Raw genomic sequence first — 19,045 nt, forward strand, 5'->3', positions numbered from 1 at the left:
AGGTTTGTGAGAACTTGTTAGTTTGTCTTTAATTCTGTTCTTTTTTTGTCTGTTTATCAAAAAAAAATTATATTTTTATTTATTATCAATGGACTGATTGATAATAGAGTTAAAATTCAACTAGACACCGCCTAAAATATCAATCCTATTCTCATGCTAAGCGCTAAGCATAAAGGATAGATTCACACTTTTATAGTCTCGGGCATGACTCGACCGGGGTTTGAACCCAAGACCTCCCGCACTGGAAGCGAACGCTCTAACAAAAGGTCATCAGTCGGTATGAACGGGGTTAAAAAATCGTAAATTTAAGCGATCATACATTGAAAAATTTTGAACGGCCTATGTGCTATGATGCAAGTTTCAAGTTGCGTTTTTTGGTTAATTTAATTTTGGTAAAATATTGCCAAACGAGTTAAACTGATCCAACATTATATGCAGCAACATGGATGAAAATACATACCGTTTGTGCGGTCATCCAACTGGCTTCATCCAACTTGCATCTTTAATCGTATCAATGTGACGAAGGCTATGTATGTACCGGTTTAATTAAGTTCAAATTTTAGATATTTGTTCGTAAGTTGGAAAAAAGTGGTTCCTGTAGCTAGCCTGTTTGTGAGCTAAAATGGTAGCTGCGAGAAGCGATGGGCGTATTCTCGTGGATTTTACCACGAATTGTTAAATTTCAGTTGCCAATAAGCTTTTTTTACTTTCCCATCTTGTGAAATGTGTATGGTAGCTTATCGAGGAGGTATTGAAATGAGGTATAGGTTATTCAAACATCTTGATCAAGTCATTTTTCTTACCTGATATAAATGAAAATTTGGTTATAGTCATATATAAGAACTTGACTGGGATTAGTAAAAAAAATGTTTAGAGATTTCGTGCATTCCTTACTGGTGAGAGAGTACCGTTCAAAACGTTTTCTTTAGAACTTTTTGAACTGAAGGAAATTCACCTTTGTGAGTTTTGTATTATCACAGCAACTTTCTACAATAAAAAAAAATTATTTATAGCTCAAAGAAAGGTAAAAGTGGGCGACGTACCACGTAACTTATTGAAAAAATTAAAGTCTGTCCTTAATAATAGCAGATGTCCTTAATAATAATTTAAAAGAAAAATTCTTAAAGAATACAATTTCTTCATCTATCTATTTCTTTTAGCTAAGGATGGAGAGATTAGTTCACGAAAAGAAAGTATTACAGATAGTCAGAGTTTATACTACATAACATCATGTTAAACACTAAACTGAAGCTAAATTCAAAAGTATCAATTCCAGCCAGCACATCTCTAAACATTCGAAGAAACAACTTTACTGAAAGAGTAGATACACCAGTGTCTCGATTTTCAAGGTATTACCGTCATGAAAGGTTACTAATGTTACCGAAATATCGCCAACATAGTACAAACCCACAGCCAAATGATGCACCTATGGTCAATGTTCGACGACGACATTTGTCCACGAATTTTTTCAACAAACCATTGTACCCAGACGTTTCCCATGAAGAGACACTTAAGATAAGAAGATATACTAAGTTTGAAAGTACAGGGTTTCAGGTTGCTAATAAAAATAGAAGGCATCTTGACGTCACGCCAATTGACATTGATGTCATGATAAATAGATGAACAATGCCATTCGCCCTTTGGATTTCTATTTGCTATCGTATAGATGTATAATTAATTCTTCGCACATAAAAAAGACTCAAGCTGACCGGTTTCACTTTTTCACTGTATTCATGTTATAATTTAACAAGATTTAATATTTGTCAAACATTAGATATTTGAAGTATGTGGTAAATTTTTTCTTTGGGCAGATGGCCCTATCTGACGCATTTACACTACGTAATTCAACAATATTTTTTTGTTTCTTAATATTTATTTCCCTAGGTTACTTTTTACAATAATAGAGTTTCCAAGAAAATACGAAATTCAAGTTCCTAGATTTTTCAGGTCTGTAATCAACCAGGCATCTCCATGTATTTTTCAGAGATATTTACAGGACTCCCTTGCCAACACTTAGAATTTTTTTCTCTTCAAAGAGTGTCAGAGGTATCTCAAGAATTTATATTTGCTCTGAAATGCATGTTATTTAGAAAAGTAAAGATAGTACATCTTTTACACCGACACACTTGCATAATTCAAATTATGGAATTCCAAGATTTCTTTTTTTTTTTTAAAAAAATACCTGAAAGTATTTTTGGATTTTTTAGGAAAGCTTTAAAATACCAGCGCTGGATTTATCTTTGTAATGCCGGAAAAAAAAGTTCAAAGTAAAAAAAAGTGCGAGAAAAAGCGGTGCTACGTCAACATGAAATGCGATTTAGCTAGGATATATAAAGGACGAGCGACCCTGTGGATTTTGTCAAGGGGTAACGTCTAGTCTCTATAATAATAGCCGTCGTCTGTCTGTCTCTGCGCGGACCCCCGCTGAGTTAGAAAATGATGTTGCGGAAACACGAAAATCAAAGGCGATATATTTTTATCTACTTTGTTGCGACGGGTAAATATAATGGACGGGCGAACCCGTGAATTTTTCCACGGGCAACGACTAGTCTCTATAATAACAGCCGTCGTTTGTCTGTCTCTGCGCGGACCCCCCTTTGAGTTATAAAATCATGTTACGGAAACACAAATATCAAATGCGATATATTTTTATCCACTTTGCTGAGATGGGTAAATATAAAGGACGGGCGAACCCGTGGAGTTTTTCACGGGCATCTCTATGATAATAGCCGTCGTCTGTCTCTGCGCAAAATGGTACCGCAGAATCGAAACACAGGAAATGCGTTATATAAAGGATGCGCGGCTAGTTTCTATTAGATTTGCGCAATTTGAACTTGATCACTTGCTAATGTTCAGAGCGATTTCAGATAGATTTCATGAAGATATAAAAGGTCATCCATTAGCCAAAATCATACAGCGCGGTCAAGTTCGTCTGAATTCACTTGTAGGGAAAAATCATAATGGCCGCGATTGTTTTGGTGTACTTGGCTATATAAATAATAATAAATCGAAGAAAAACCTTGTATATTGCAATAGTATATAGTTTATTTATGATATCAATTATTAAAGTTTATAAGCATGGACAATACAAAGGATGTTAGCAATTATAGCTGCGAAGAATGTTCAAAATGGCTAAAAAGTATAGGTCAGTGTGCCACAGGAAATGTTCAAGAACTGCAGATAAAAATTAGAAAGTTTATGCGATATCCTCGTTTAGTAAAACGTCTAGAAGACAAAGCAAATAAAAATTACAAGTTTAGTTGTAGCTTAGATCCCAGAGATATTCCTCCAACTACAGCTAAATGGTGTAAAAAAAGATGAGGATCTGCCACTTATCAATGAAGATATATTTAAGAACTACTGCAAAATGAAAACATATGGTAGTTTAGGCCAGCAAGAAAAAGCTATTAGAATGTTACAAAGTAGAAAGATAGTAACTTTAGTTGATAATTTGTGTACATATGTAAAAGCAATGGTAAAAAAGTCATATGGTACTGAAGCAAGGCCAACAGTGCTTGTTTTTGAAAATGGGTACCCTCAAAAGCTCATTGCAGTTGTCCAGTTGGTGGAAGTGGCTTATGCTGTCACGTTCTTGCAGTTTTGTTATTTTTAAAACATTTCCACGACACTGGCAATCAAATTTTGGAACTGACTGTCACACAACAGTTACAAAAATGGCTATAAAAGTTAAGTCAGCAAATGTAAAAAAGAAAAATGGTAAAGTCGTTCTTAATGCTGCAGATCCAAGTGAATCTTATTTTAAAAGAGATGTCACTTCAATTATCTGGCGATTTTTTCTTGGGATTCGATAAGCTCTTTATTTAGTCAGCATTTGCTTTTTCCAATTTTTTTTTGTATTGTAACTTTGAAGGGTTACGTTTTTTAAAAGAGATATATGTACTAGATTTTGTTAGGGTTCTTCGTGCTTTTAATGAGGATGGAGTATTTATATTTTGGTTCATCATATTTCTAGCAGTTTCCAACTTTTGTTTAGCAATTCTTAATCTTTTTTTGTAAAGTTCTGTGGCTGATTTTTTTACCAAGTTATTAGCATTCTCATATTTCTGTTCAAGCTTTTGGAAATTTCTTTCTGAAACGACAACATCTGGCAAGTCTGTCACTGATAATCTCTTATTGGAGCTCCAGTGTTCACAGCAAATGTACCCATTTTCCAGTTAATACCATCTGTTTTTAAAATCTTCCGATATTGCGATTTAAAGATTCTAATCTTAGTAAACGATAAAATTTTAAAGGTTTCCCATCAATACCCAAAGTTGTATGGTTGTTGAAACACAAGGCTGATGCACAAGACCACCTAACCATTTTTGTTGTAGTTTTTAGCTAGCTAACGTTTGTAATGACACCCTCCTGTATCTTCGGAAAGGTCTTCACCAAGTGTTAAACTATACGATTATGCAGCTAAATGTTCATAATAACGTAATAACATAATATAAAGCTAGACGTTTTGTTTTTGACTCCATTTGCTTCACTTTAGAAGCCCAACAAACCCCCCATTATGGATTTTTTCCCCACAAGCAAAACCTTAGCGCCCATTCCTCCGGCCTATGAATTTGGCTAATGGTTAAATCCACTCTTGAAATGTGCTAATTGTTGCTAACGTCAGTACAATCATTTGCCCCCGAATTTATAAACCCTTGTGTGACACGATGTAGATTATTTCGGTGTGCACTAGGGAATTTCACTAGCAAATGTTCTATCCACCTGAACTACGCATGCGCAAATATAGCGATATTGTAGCAGGCACGCTGTAGGCTGCAGAGTTTTGACAATTTGCTAAATTTGCAAGGCGGCGAAAAAACGGGCATAATGTCAACAATAGCAGCATCGCAGGCGAACTGTAGAGTCATTTAAAGAAGCGAAGAAAGGCTTCTCCCCGCAATTATGCAGGAATTTTACTTTACACAATCGTGGCTATCTTACACACTTAAGATTCACGATTTGCCAACGCTTAGTTTGCTTCCTACGAACGAGAACAGGTGTTGTTTAATAAGCTGTGCATTCCACTTGAAGAAGAAATTAAATTCAATGCTACCACGGACCGGCAAAGAAGAAAATTGATACGTCCTGTGAGAACATGAGGATAATAATATTTCTATTTTTCTTGTTTAGCACAAGGTAGGAAGGTTTACTATGTAAAATTAAAGATCATGTTTAAAGCCAAATTTAGCTTTTCTGTTGCGTTCGTATGCATCGTTTCCTCGACCATCATTCTTTCCTTTGAGTGCACACGAAAGTACTTTCTCAATGAATTAAAAATATAAACTGTTCTGCTTAGCCCGCAGCTATACTGACAACTGACACATTCTTTTATAGCGCAAATGACGAAAATGATGAAGGAGCTGTAGATATTGCTGCATTTAATGTTCGGGTTTTCGGTCTTTCAAAAATCGATAAGAATGAAGTTATTCAAAGCCTTGTAAAAGTAAGCTGTCATTTTCTTCAATATAAATTTACCAATGCTTTTAAATGAACTCAATTTAGGATATTACTTTCTAACATTTCCATTCTTGATTTTAACACATGGAATATTATCTCTTGATTTTTCACAGTGCATTGAAGGGAAAGAATACGACTGAATATCCGTTTGTACATTTGTATGAATCAACTCTGACTTGGTTACGTAATAGATTCTTGTCGCTGGCAAAATCATCATTTGCGTCGATAAGTTATTACATACGTTCCCACTCTTTCTTCTAAAACCATAGAAATCTGTTCTGTAGTAAATAAATATTTGAATCAGGCGCGTCCTTTTATAGTAGGCATGACAAGCTTTTTCCGAAGAAATTTATTTTATTGAAATTTATGTACAGCAAACGAAAAATTCAATGAAGTTACGTTGATGGTTTCACAGAAATAATCAACGCATTGTCATAGCCGATACCAGTCATTGAAACTGCAAACTCTGTCATTGGAAGTAAATTTATCTCCTGTTTCTTTCGTTTAGATAATCTTACGTTATGATTTGATTTTGATTCAAGAAATTCGAGACAGTTCTGGTAAAACCATCCAATCTTTATTTAAACAATTGCAACTTGCTTGTTCAAGGGACAAAAAAAGGTTACACGATAAAATATAATTTTTGTGAAGATTTATGAAGACATGCAATGTCTTCTACCAAATCCTTTGATTCTTATTGCAATAAGCGGAATATAAGAACCAATTTCTGCTATGACCAAAAACTCGTTTCTAGTTGACTGCATTTCCTTCTTTACCGCAAAAGCTTACTTTTTATTATCGCCTGTAGCCAAATAGAAGCGAGTCTAAAAATATTAAATGACTATCAAGGAGTGATAACATATTCGTAAAGATGGCCTCGCTTTTAACGTGAAACCTTATTTTTAATTATCTTTTGCTGTCAATTTTTCTTATTTAGGGGTACATACAACTTAAAGTTAAGTCCAAGATTGGGACGTACTGTTAGCAAGGAAGAATACGCTTTTATTTATAGGTATGACGGTTTTTCATATTTTCTAAATTAAAAAAGGTTTTTTTCTTATCTTGCGTACATACCCGAAAGTTTTTAAACTCAATTAAAAAACAGGAAATCATAAATTGAGTTATATCAAAGGTTTCCACACAAACTAGATTCTCATACTTCTATCTGATTCTAGTTTTTTGGTCTCTTGGTCAATAATCTAATGTCAATTGTATAGTTATGCTCATTATCCCACTTTTGTCAGTTTTGTGTCAAGGTGAGGTAGTAAAGCTTGACAGAAGCTGGAGCAGAAAGGGCCTGTAGGGAAAAAACGGGGATTGTCTGCAGCGACGTTGTCAATAACGTTTTATGAGAGCCCGTGATATGAAAAGCGCGCCAAAATTGATTACGAAAAATTAAACGATAGCGACAACGAGAAATAAAATCAAAACAAATATGGCTACTGTCTAGACTGCAAAAAAAGTGTAAAACTGACGAAGAAAAAAAGCGGTTGAGCACACAAAATTTAACAAAAAAATATTCGCTTTTTCTGTTTTATCAGTAGTATTTTTATATATGACATTTTTACTTCGTTAAAAAAAATTGACATTGCATCCACAACCAAAACCGATTCTTTTCGAGTTGCATGGATCAAATAGATATTTTGTTTTTGCGGGTTTTCCCTAATCTGCACATGTGCATTGACAAAATAATAATATTTTCTCCGTGGTAGATGAACCCGTTTTGTAAGGTCGTTAATTACTCTCTTTGAGAATCTCATTCGCAGTTTGAGTGTTCCTTTACGAGTCGTATGTATTTCTATCTCGATTCTAGAACACTTAAAGGAAAGGATTTTCCATAATCTACATGTGCTTTTGAAGGAATTTATTCCTATTATGAGAATTATCGTCATAATGTCCTACATGCACGTTCTACGCATAATGATGTACGATAGAACTTTACTTAGTTTATAATAACAGAAATATAGTAATTTTTTACTTTTTTAGGAACGACACTCTATCGCTTAAGTCTTCATATACGTATTCTGATCCAAATGATGTGTTTGAACGTGAGCCATTCATTTCAAGATTTCAAAACAAAGTTGCTGGTAAGTGTTTGTCTTTGTTTGACAAAATGAAACTGCGATATCATGCAGTACAATTAACATGGGACGAGAATTCAACCATAGGTTACTAAAAAGTTTGTTTAACATAAAGAAATTCTACTGAATGTTATTTAGTTTACGCATTGTTTCTATATCAGCCGTTTCTCTAACATTCCCTAATTCTAATATGTAATAAAAGACTAGAATACAAAGTTCCATTATAACATCTTGACTAAACGTTACAGCAGGAGGATCTAGTACTTAAGTCCCCAAAAATTCTAGGATGCATAGGGGCAAAGTTTAAGTGATCCAAAACTGGCTAAAAGTAGGAAGTCGGGAAAAATTGTTTTCATATCCTCTTTTTGTTACAGCTGCTCAACAATTCGCCGTTGCTGCAATTCACACCTCACCTCGTGCCGCAGAATCTGAAATAAGTAACTTGACTCTTGTTTATGATGACATTGTCAAAAATTGGGGATTAAAAGATGTTATCATTATGGGTGATTTTAATGCTGGTTGTTCATACGTTCCTGACTGGGAAAAAATTAAACTTGCAACAGATTCTAAATTTTATTGGATGCATGATAATTCTAAAGATACAACGACTGAAAAAACAGACTGCCCTTATGACCGTATGGTAGTGGCTGGAAAAACGTTAATAGAAGCAGTGCTACCACAGAGTGCGCAGGTGTTTCGTTTTGATGAGTATTTTGGCCTAAATAAGTCACAGGTAAATGTAATAGATATGAAGATAATTTCCTTTACATTTAAAATCTGTAATTTAAACCGTGAAATGTTATGGGTATTTTTGCGATTTTTTTTCTGATTTATTTTGAATTTTCTCTGCAACCGTTTGTTTTGCTATAATAGCTAAACAAGATGCATGAGCAATCCCTTAATCATATACGTACACTTATGAGAGATTGAACTGTTACCTTACGTCCTTAACATGTTCAGCCACTTCTCTTTTTTTCTTTTTATTAGACATTGGCTATCAGTGACCACTATCCAGTCGAAATAAAGCTGCGTAAGTTCAAATTAGTTCTAAAAAGCCTAAATAAAACAGATATACTTTTTCTGTTCAGATGTATGAATCTTTATTTGGTTTTTCTAACTTTTCTTAATCATTCTCATCAAGTTATTCTAATTTTATTAAAAAATGTTATTTTTTCTCAGGATTACTTGAAGAACAAAAAGAAAATTACTTCACCGAGTCAATTAACGTTCAAGATAACCGCATAAAAAAATTCTTGTTAAACAGGGCATCCCTAGTTTATAAAATGCGTTCCGCCGTCATGCACAGCAAAAGATACAACGTTACTGATAAGTTTACAAAATCTGGAGCGTACACAGCAATAACCATCAGTCGTGAGAATCTATTCTATGCTTATGCATTGCAGGTGTTGAAGAGTATGCGTCAAGACTTTCCAGAATTCATCACAAAATCTCAATTTGTTATTGCTAAAAGATTTATAGATAAAATGGAAAGGCGTGATTTTCTCCCACGTGGACATTCGCGCTATAAAACATTATACGATTACTATGCTTCTAGAAAAACACGTTACACAATAGAGTTAAAATGTGAGTTGGCAACACGAAGGCGACCAAATTGTTACCTTCATGTAGATTCATTCATGGAATAAATTGCGAAACATTTGATTTTAAAAGTTGCTTGCAAATGTGTAAAGTTACACAGTGTTAAAAGTTTTTTTGTAGCAAATGAACCATTTTACTGTTTTTTGCAAAGAATTATTTTCGCAATTCTATTAATACTTTTTAGTTAGTTTTTAGGTCTATCTATCCAGATAATGTAGCCAATTGGACTTGCTCATATAGCAAATGTTGACTTATAATTCAATGACCAAAAAAATTAAAAGATAATTTGTGGATCCTTCTTGTGAAGAAGCGATCAATATCAACTGATTAAAAAAAAAACATCTGCTTTTAGAAGAAATAAAAATAAAAAATACAATAAAGAGGAAAACATTTAAAAAATGAATTTCCAGCCCACTCACAATGATTTTGCAATGTTGGTTCTTTTGTGATTTTTATTGAAAATATTTAGTTCACTAGTATAAATCCACGGGTTCGCCCGTCCTTTTTATATCACATCGCGTGCGTCTGGCTATTTGAGCAGCTAAGCTACCATTTTGCGAGACAGACAGATAGACAGACGGACAGACGTATACGGATATCTAGCTGAAATTGTAACACAAAATTTTGTCTCAGGCCCAATGTTGCATATGTTTCGGTTATACAGGCTCAACTCTTGCTTTCTAGTCGATAGTTGAGTATCTACTTTGGAAGATCAATTTATGTGTATTCTTGTTCTGATAGGTTAGTGTGAAACTTTGGTTGATAATATAAATAAATATTTCGTTAATTGTTATTTTTCTTACGTTATTACCGCATTAGCGGTAAAACCGTAATCTACAGTATCGAATAATAGTCCTCAACCAATTGGTATTTTTTTATTGTTTTAGTATATCAGTATATCAGTATATCAGAATATAGGAAAAGAATGAAGAAGTCAAGAATAGTAGAGACATGATTAATACGTTCTGATCCTTGTGTGTTGTGATGATGTGAGGGGTAAAACTTTCTGCAAAGAAAATTATTTTCAGATAGCGAACTTATGAATCAACTGTGGAAAAAATATATTTTTTGGAACAATGAAGAATTTATTTCTTGATTTTTCCAATAATAATTGTAATTATTAATACACACCAAAGCTGTAACTATTAATACACACTTCCGTCAACAACCATAGACAAGTATAACAAAGATCAAATGTTTGTTTTTGTTATCTCCTTGTGTTTCTAACATTATCTGTAAACCAAGGTAAAAATTTTGCTTCAAACCATATTCAATTTTTGCAGCTTTATTGAATGGTTAAAAGTTACAAGGTCTAGCTATCTCGGCTAAAATTTAATGTTGCTTGTGACAAGATATATCTTATACAGTAAATACAATTAATTTCGATTGAAAGATGTTTTCTTAGCATCCAGGTTATTTATGGAGCTAACAAGTATGTTATCTGCGTATAGGTTTCAAACGGTTAACTGGTGCGTCAATGTCAATCGTTGTGACGTCAATATATCTTTTCTGTTTATTAATAATTTGTATACCTGCAGTTTCAAACTTAGTATCTTTTCTCATCTTCAATATCTTTTCATCAGAAGCATCTGTGTACAATGGTATATCTGAGAAGTGCATGGTGGAATGTCGACGTCGGACATTACCAATAGGTGCATTAATTGGCTGTGGACATGTGCTATGTCGGCGATACATCGGTAACATTAGCAACCGTTCATGGCAGTAATACCTTGAAAATCGAGTCACTGGTGTATCTACTCTATCAGTAAACCTGTTTCTTCGAATGTTTAAAGATGCGACGTCGGAAAATGATGCTTTTGAATTTAGCTTCAGTCTAGTGTTAAACATGTTTGGTGCTACGATCTTATGTATGGTACTCTCTGATCCGTTCTAATGATTTTTTTGCAGAATCAACTAAAAACAAATTTGTAAAGAAACTTGCTCTTATAAGCATTAACATCTGTTTTTAAAAATAGTAAAACACATATGAAAACACATCTTCTTTTTTACCCCGCCTATAAAGAACAATTTTGCACCGCCTACAAAAAATATTAGTACGTTTTATCTCACTTACAAAAAACCGTGTTATGTTTTACTTCGCCTACGAAAAACTACGTTAAGATTTATCACGACTACGAAAAGTAGTTTTGCTTCAACTATGAAGCACAGGAGTATTTGTCAATGGTTTTTTAACATTGCCTTTAACGATTTACTACCTCGTCCACTTCTCTACCGTCAGCTAAAACAGAAAAAAACATGGAAGAAATATGAAATAAAAAGAATAAGATATTTCCAACATGCTCTTGTATACTTCATTATTTTCAACCTGTTTTGAATTGACACAACGCAAAAAGTCAAAGCAAAACATTGAGCAACTGATTGATTGTTTCTGATGAAGTTTTTTGTAATCTTGTTCTGTTTTATCACATATTGGAAAGATTAATAGAATATCTTGTTCAGGTCTATTGTCGAAAGTCATTAACATATCCAATCAAACAAAAAAAAAAAAAAAAAATTCACGGAATACATTTTTGCGAATCGTGTTCCTGAAGATAGCAATTTTCGCGGAAGATAATTTTGCGTTGTAATAGTAGAAAAAGCAATTTTGTGGGATATATTTTCGCGAATTTCAAATAGAAAAGCAAATTTTTACGAAAGAAACTTTTACGATTTAAGGCAAATAAAAATAATTTTGTTGGAATTAGTCGAGACATTAAAGTGCTGGTAAAAAAATATTTCCTTGCAATCATATACAGGATGCATTCTCTGACACATGAAATAATCTCACGTTGTTATTCGAGATCAAATAACGTACAGCAAGAATAACATGGACGTCGGACAGGATAGGTTTATAAAAATAGCATAGCGTTTTCTTTCTATAAGATTTCTCAGTAGAAAGTGCTCATCTTCTGTCTACGTATTGTTTCCAACACGTAGTGTAATGCTTGTAAACGAGTTACAAATTTATTAGAAATAATTTTTGCCAAATAAACAAGGAAAAGTTCATTGTATTTACTACAAATTAGTGATGGTGTTCGTGGCCTAATTTTTAAAATATTTATATTGTTTATATCAATTCATTTGCTCAGATATATTTCATATCATTTCAAAACATTTGTCTTGGTGTCAGGATATAAACTAAGTAAATGCACTCGAAGATCTGCATGCCTCTTGGTAATGTAACTTTCCATTTTATCATTTTTTTATTCATTTTTCCTTAAAATTGTCAGTTTCACGTATAAGCGAAAAAAGTGATCCTAAATGATTCCGAAGGAAAATGAAGTTTCAAGCAAATGTAGCTACACCTAAAATGTCACTCTGGCTAAAATAAAATAAATGATTACGTATTGACTAAAGTGGGCATTATTGACGCTAAACATGGTTATTACATGCCGTTCTGTTGTGCTTTTCTTGACACATATCCAAAGTTTATGAGATGCATTATTTATTTTCTCTGACTGTCTACAATCTGCTTTTAAAACACAATTTGCTGATGATCAATCAATGCGTCATAATTAGCATTTACAAACCATCCCATATTAAAATAACTGAGTTCTTATAATCGTTCAAATTCGTAGTGCTGAGCTCGTTGGAATTGAAGCCACAGGGTACGTTATGCAAGTCCACTGAGTAATACCATCAGTTTCACAAAACCAGCTAGATTATAAATAATTTGAATCAAGAGGTTGTACCTCACCATGTAGGAATTTGGCTTGATTCTTGCATAAGTTGATCTTCTACCTCCCGTGCTGTTTTAACAAGTGAAATATAGGCCTAAGCAGCAACAAATACTCTAGCTGCCAACCCAGGCTTTCTACCTAAAACCTTTAAACCACAAATTTTTAAACATTTTTAACTCACCCACGCTAATTTTGATAACCATTTCGTAATCCATGGCAAACTGATAACTTGAAATGAAAGCTGCAACTAAAAATAACAACAACTTTTCGCAGCTTGAGCAAAACTACTAAAGGCGCTGGAAGTAACTCTCCCGGACACTTTTTCTGACACAGTCCTAGGAGATGTCGAATTGGTGTATTGCCCGTGACATTGTCCGTGCATTTATTATTTAGAGCAGCGCAATTACATTCCTTGTGGTTTTTAAGAATACAATTCACACCTATTCAAACTGCTTTATTTCATATCACATGATTTGTGTTAGTCAACAGAACTTTTTGAAAAAGGATCTTTTGTAGGCGCTTTTAAAGAAAATTGTAGAAAATATAATCGACTTTGCCGTTCACAGACGGACAGACATAATTTTCGTATTAATATAATAGATTTTAAAGTTTAATTATGCCAATTGCTGACAAATATATGCGACAGTGTTTTTATTTGGGCATTTCGTTGTTCAGAATAGACTTTTGCCTTCTAGCAATTTTACTCCTGCAGAAAAAGCATGTTATATGAAATTGGTTTTATGTAAAGCAACTTCAAAAGTCGTCTAGCTAACTATTTTTTGTTTTTTAAAAAAAACTTCCATTGGTTTTTAAACTATAGAAATTAAAAATTCTTCTAATTGTACAAAAAATATGACCTTATCAACTAGGTGATAAGACACAATTGCTGTTATTAATAATAATCATAATGACCAATTATTAATATCCATTTTTAATGTTTAAAACATCAAACGGAATTGCTAAAGGTCTAAATACGTCTTGCATGTTTTATTAAAACTACTTAATACGATACCTCGCATATATCCACTGCATGACTTCATGCAAAATCATCGACCAAAATTTTTCAAAAAAAAGCCAGTCCAACAACCCAAGCTCTCTCATATGAAATTACCTTGTCCATTTAACAGGAGTTCAGCTTTAAAATTGCTTTTTTGTATTGACTAAACTTTAAATACTACTGCTAATAAATGCAAAAATTAAAATTTTTTCTTCTTCTCTTTTTCGCCAAAAATGACATACGGCTGCATTAAAATTATGTATAAAATGTTACGTATCTTGTACATTGAAATAGAAGGGGCAAGTAGAAGACTTAGTAAGATATAAAAGAAGCATGAAGCTGAAAAGAAACGTAAATACAGTCAGCGTGTATTAGATAACGAACATGGCACATTCACCCCACTTTTCTTTTCCATAAACGAGCGAATGGGCAAAGAATGTTCTGTATTTCACAAATTTGTTGCAGAAAATTTTTTACAGAAATCCGGCGAACAATACGATAAAATAATGACTTGGATGAGATGTAAACTCACCTTCGTAATAATGAAATCTGCTTTGCTTTGCCTTAGAGGTTCTGGATCCTTGAATACCAAGTTGAACACAGAGGTGGTTAATGATTTTGATCTTGCCTGTGTAGATGCCAGAATGTAAAGTTTTTATTTTATTTAGTCACCAATGCGCACTTCTCTTCTATTCAGTCAAACACTCGTGGGACTCATAGCCTTTGACAATAAAGTTTTTTTTAACCTTACTCTATTTATATTTTAAATATTTTAATTAAATTGTAATTATTTTTAATGAATAGATATATTTATATTCAATAAAAAAAAGAAGTAGAAGACTATGCAGTCTTATCATATTCCATCTTAAATAGCCGTCATTAAATGAACTTTCAATTAGAAATTGACAATTAAAAATATTAATGAAATGTTAAAGATCATGATTTTTGACCAAACAAAATTATTACTTGAAAATCATCTAGTTGGATATTTATGTTGAACTTTCTCAAACAGCGTGGTAAGTATATTGGTGCTATTAAATTTTCAATCTTATACATAAAGATAAGGACTTGCAATTATGTTTTGCTGGCGTATATTAGGAATAACTAGTTACTTTTAGCAATGGTGTAGAATTGGAATACTTTTTCTGTCGTAACATAATTCTACTGGTAAGTCTTTGCTGATTATGCGTTTTTTTAAAAAACTGGTATATTAGTGCTACCTCAAGAAACGTTTGCACATAGTCATAAGAAAAAGAGATAGTCTGGTGAATCGCGCGGCTCTATTGTTTATGTTTTTGTTAGCAGAATATACCTCGTACCCAGTGCTTTGACTGCACGCTCGTGTTGAAAAATGGCGCATTTAAGTGGTTAGTTACTGTAAACAACATAGGATTAACAAACATTTAAACAGAATTATTTTCAACATGCCTGGCGAAAATTGCTCTATATACGGTTGCACAGTTTCACGAAGGGCTAAATATAAAGGTCTATCTATTTATAAAGTTCCTGCTGGTGAGAATCAATTTGACAAGTCGTGGAGAGAAAAGTTAGTTGATGTTGTGATAAGAGATAGGGAAGTTGATCATGCTCTAAGGGATAGAATTCAAAGAAAGAAAATATATATTTGTGAAAAGCACTTCAGCGAAGATCAAATGAATCGTAACCACTCTAGCAGAACCACACTTGTTCCCGGTGCTATCCCCACAATAAACCTTCCTATCAAAAGTTTTCCTTCATCCTCCACGTCTTCTAAGCCTCGTCAATCAGCACAATCAATTTTGCAGAAAAAAATTGAACCAGTGGAAAATGTCATTACTGATCAGTACAAGTCATTTACAGATTTTATTTCTAAAACTCAGTTATTGAAATTAGTCGGTTGGAGTTTTACCTATACAAGTGATTGTGCTTCTTTTGCCTGTCATGATGCTATCCACTCAGTTCCAAAGTATGAGATATATGTTGATAATAATCTTGTTTTTACTGTTCGTGTTTTATTATGGTCTGTTCCTGCAAAACACGACATTTATTCTCAATCACTAAAACTTATTACAATCACATATTTAACAAGATTAATTATGGATTTGAAATTATGCCCAGGTTTGACAAACCACTTTGCTGGTAGCTGTCTTGAGCACTGTGTTCCAAAAGTATTTAACATCAAGGATAGTACTAGTGAACCTTTTCATCAAAGCAAATAGTATCGATCTCCAAATTGCATAGTTCTTATTCCACCTTCTTCTGAAAAATGCTTGGAATGTGTTAGGTCGGAGTCAAAAGAAAGCCTAAGTTTGAAAAGGAAAAGGGACAATTTCACCTGCCAAACTTAAAGCACCAATTTCCATGACTTCTCCAGACCGAATCATAAAAACCCTTCAAAATCACCGGTTGGAAAATAAAGAATTAAAGGAAGAGTTAAAGAAAATGCAAGATGAAATTTCCACTTGTGCAGTTCCAGTCCAAAAAAGTCTTGGTGATGATTTCATAAAAATTATGTCAACAACTAATCGCAAGATACCACCATTCATGAAATTTTTTTGGGAAGAGCAGCAGAAATATTTATCATCATCGAAAACTGGTGTTCGCTATCATCCTATGATCATTCGTTACTGCTTGAGTTTAGCTGCAAAATTCCCCGCCTTTTATGATGAGATTCGTGTTGACGATAAGAAAGACAGTGGTTTCTTGGTACTCCCTAGTAGACGTCGTTTAAGGAACTATAAGAACTATATTCGTCCAAAGCAAGGTTTTAACAAAGACGTTATCCAGGAATTGTGTAATATGGTCTCCAAATTCCAACCACATGAGAAATATGCAATATTATTAATGGATGAAATGAAAATTCAAGAAAGTCTTGTGTGGGATAAGCATAATGGTGATCTTATCGGTTTTGTTGACCTTGGTGATATTGATCTAAATTATGTTGCGTTGAAAAAGGTTGATGAAATTGCATCTCATGTCTTAGTTTTTCTTGTGAGAAGCAATGTAAATCCTTTCAAATTTTCATTTGCAAATTTTGCTACTACCAATGTCACATCAATTCAATTGTTTCCTCTCTTTTGGAAAGCGGTTGGCATACTGGAGGAAAAATGTGGCATAAAAGTTGTTGGTGTCACAAGTGATGGAGCATCTCCAAACCGACGAATGTACCATATGCACCTAAACATGACCCATGTAGCTGACATTAATGCAGGAGTGGACGTAACATACCGCACTTTGAATGTTATGGCGGATGAGGAACGGTACATCTACTTCATCTCAGATCCACCACACTAACAGCCCGCAATTGCCTGAGTAATTCTCTTGCAGGAAGATGTACCAGAAGTATGTGGAATGATGGAAGTTATATCACCTGGAACCATATTTCAAAGTTATTCCTTGATGACTTAGACTGTGGATTACATCTTGTTCCTAAAATAACAAATGACCATATCAAGCTCACACCATATTCAGTCATGAATGTACGTCTGGCAGCACAAGTGTTAAGCGAATCTGTCTTTAACGCTCTTCAATTGTATGGACCACCAGAAGCTAATGCAACTGCCAAATGGTGTAATATGTTCGACCAATTTTTTGACTGTCTTAACGTCAAGAATACCAAAGAACAGCAATTAAACGTAAACCATTTCTTAAACCGTACACATCTGTTGATGATGAAAGATTCTTATGGTTGACCGAAACATTTCTAGGATATTTCAAAACATGGAAGGATTCAATTGCTGATAGGCCTGGTAATTTTACGGATAATGCTAGAGCAAATATGTTTAATTCACGGCAAACCTACCAAGGAATCAAAATCACTGTCCATTCTACTGTTGAATTAATCCAGTTTTTAATTAATAATGGAGTTCCATATGTACTGACAGAAAGATTTTGTCAAGATCCCCTTGAAAACTACTTTGGTCGTCAACGTGCAATTGGTCATAGGAAAGATAACCCATCAATCCGTGATTTTGGTTATAACGACAACACAATTAGAACGCAAAAGATTTTCCGACCCATAGCTGGTAACTGTCATGAAATTGATATTGAAACTGTGCCATGCCGTAAGAGCAATTAAACACACTTGGAAGAAAGAAGAAACTAAAAACAGTTATTTTTATAGCCACACATTTATAAAAAACATTAAATTGGCTTAATAAGCAAGAACAAGCACTGTATTTCTGCTTAACACAAACATTAATAAAAAATATTTTGAAATACCTTAAAACCTATATACACTACCTGGACCTTTTTGTAGACTTCCATAATTATTTATTATACCATGTGCCAAAATAATATTGTTTTAAAATTTGTTGCTATAAAAATAGCAGTTGCAACAGGTTTATAGTCACTGTTCTGAACTCTTAGTGTCAATGTCCATCTGAAAGATTGCTTGAAGATTTCTTGATTTCAGTGCGTAGAGATCGAGCTTTTTTCTGTTTTGATGCAATTTTGTGCAGCTCACATTTATCTTTCACAAATGAAAAAACACGAACACGAACATAAAGCATGATGAGATGCTCAAGTAAGTTCATTGCTAATTCTTTTGTGACTTTTTCGGTTGAGTGTGATGTTATTTTGTTGTAATTACAAAGCACAACAGGGTTCTCAAGCAGGTCTGAAACAATTTTCTTACTATCAATTGTATGGTGAAAATTAGCAGTTGCAGCACGAACTTCAAGTTCTGCACAACAAAAAATTCTGAAAACATCATCGGTTACTGACCATAACCCTCCTCTGTCCTTCATATTTACTAAATCAGAATTTTTATCGTCTTCCACAAGACATGACTTTCCAGCTAATAAGATGTCCAAACTTTGAACTCCAAGCATACTTCTTGATTTTTTTGATCTCCTAATGCGACGATATAGGGTACTAAGTACATAACCACTTAGATATTGAATTATGTTTCTTTCTTTGGGTGAAAAATTCACATGGGAAGGAAATTCTACAGTGTTTTCTTTTACAGTTGAATTGGTGAGATGAGCAAGTACGTGATTAGCCACTTCAAAACCAAGGAGAATAGAGCTTCGATTTGATAAATTTCTGAAAACAATATTTTCAGACACAGATTTATAGAAGGCCGGATAAAACTTTTCAGCATCGCCTTTAAAACTACCAATCACATCTCTGACAAAACTATAGGAAAAGTTTGTATCGTTGTTTGTAATAACATAATTGACAAATTCATTTCTGGTCTTCTCACTATAGCATTCATCTTTAGAAAGTTTACTTGCACTTAATTGGGTGTA

This window comes from Hydractinia symbiolongicarpus, chromosome 8 (assembly GCF_029227915.1).
Source record: "Hydractinia symbiolongicarpus strain clone_291-10 chromosome 8, HSymV2.1, whole genome shotgun sequence".
NCBI lineage: Eukaryota > Metazoa > Cnidaria > Hydrozoa > Anthoathecata > Hydractiniidae > Hydractinia > Hydractinia symbiolongicarpus.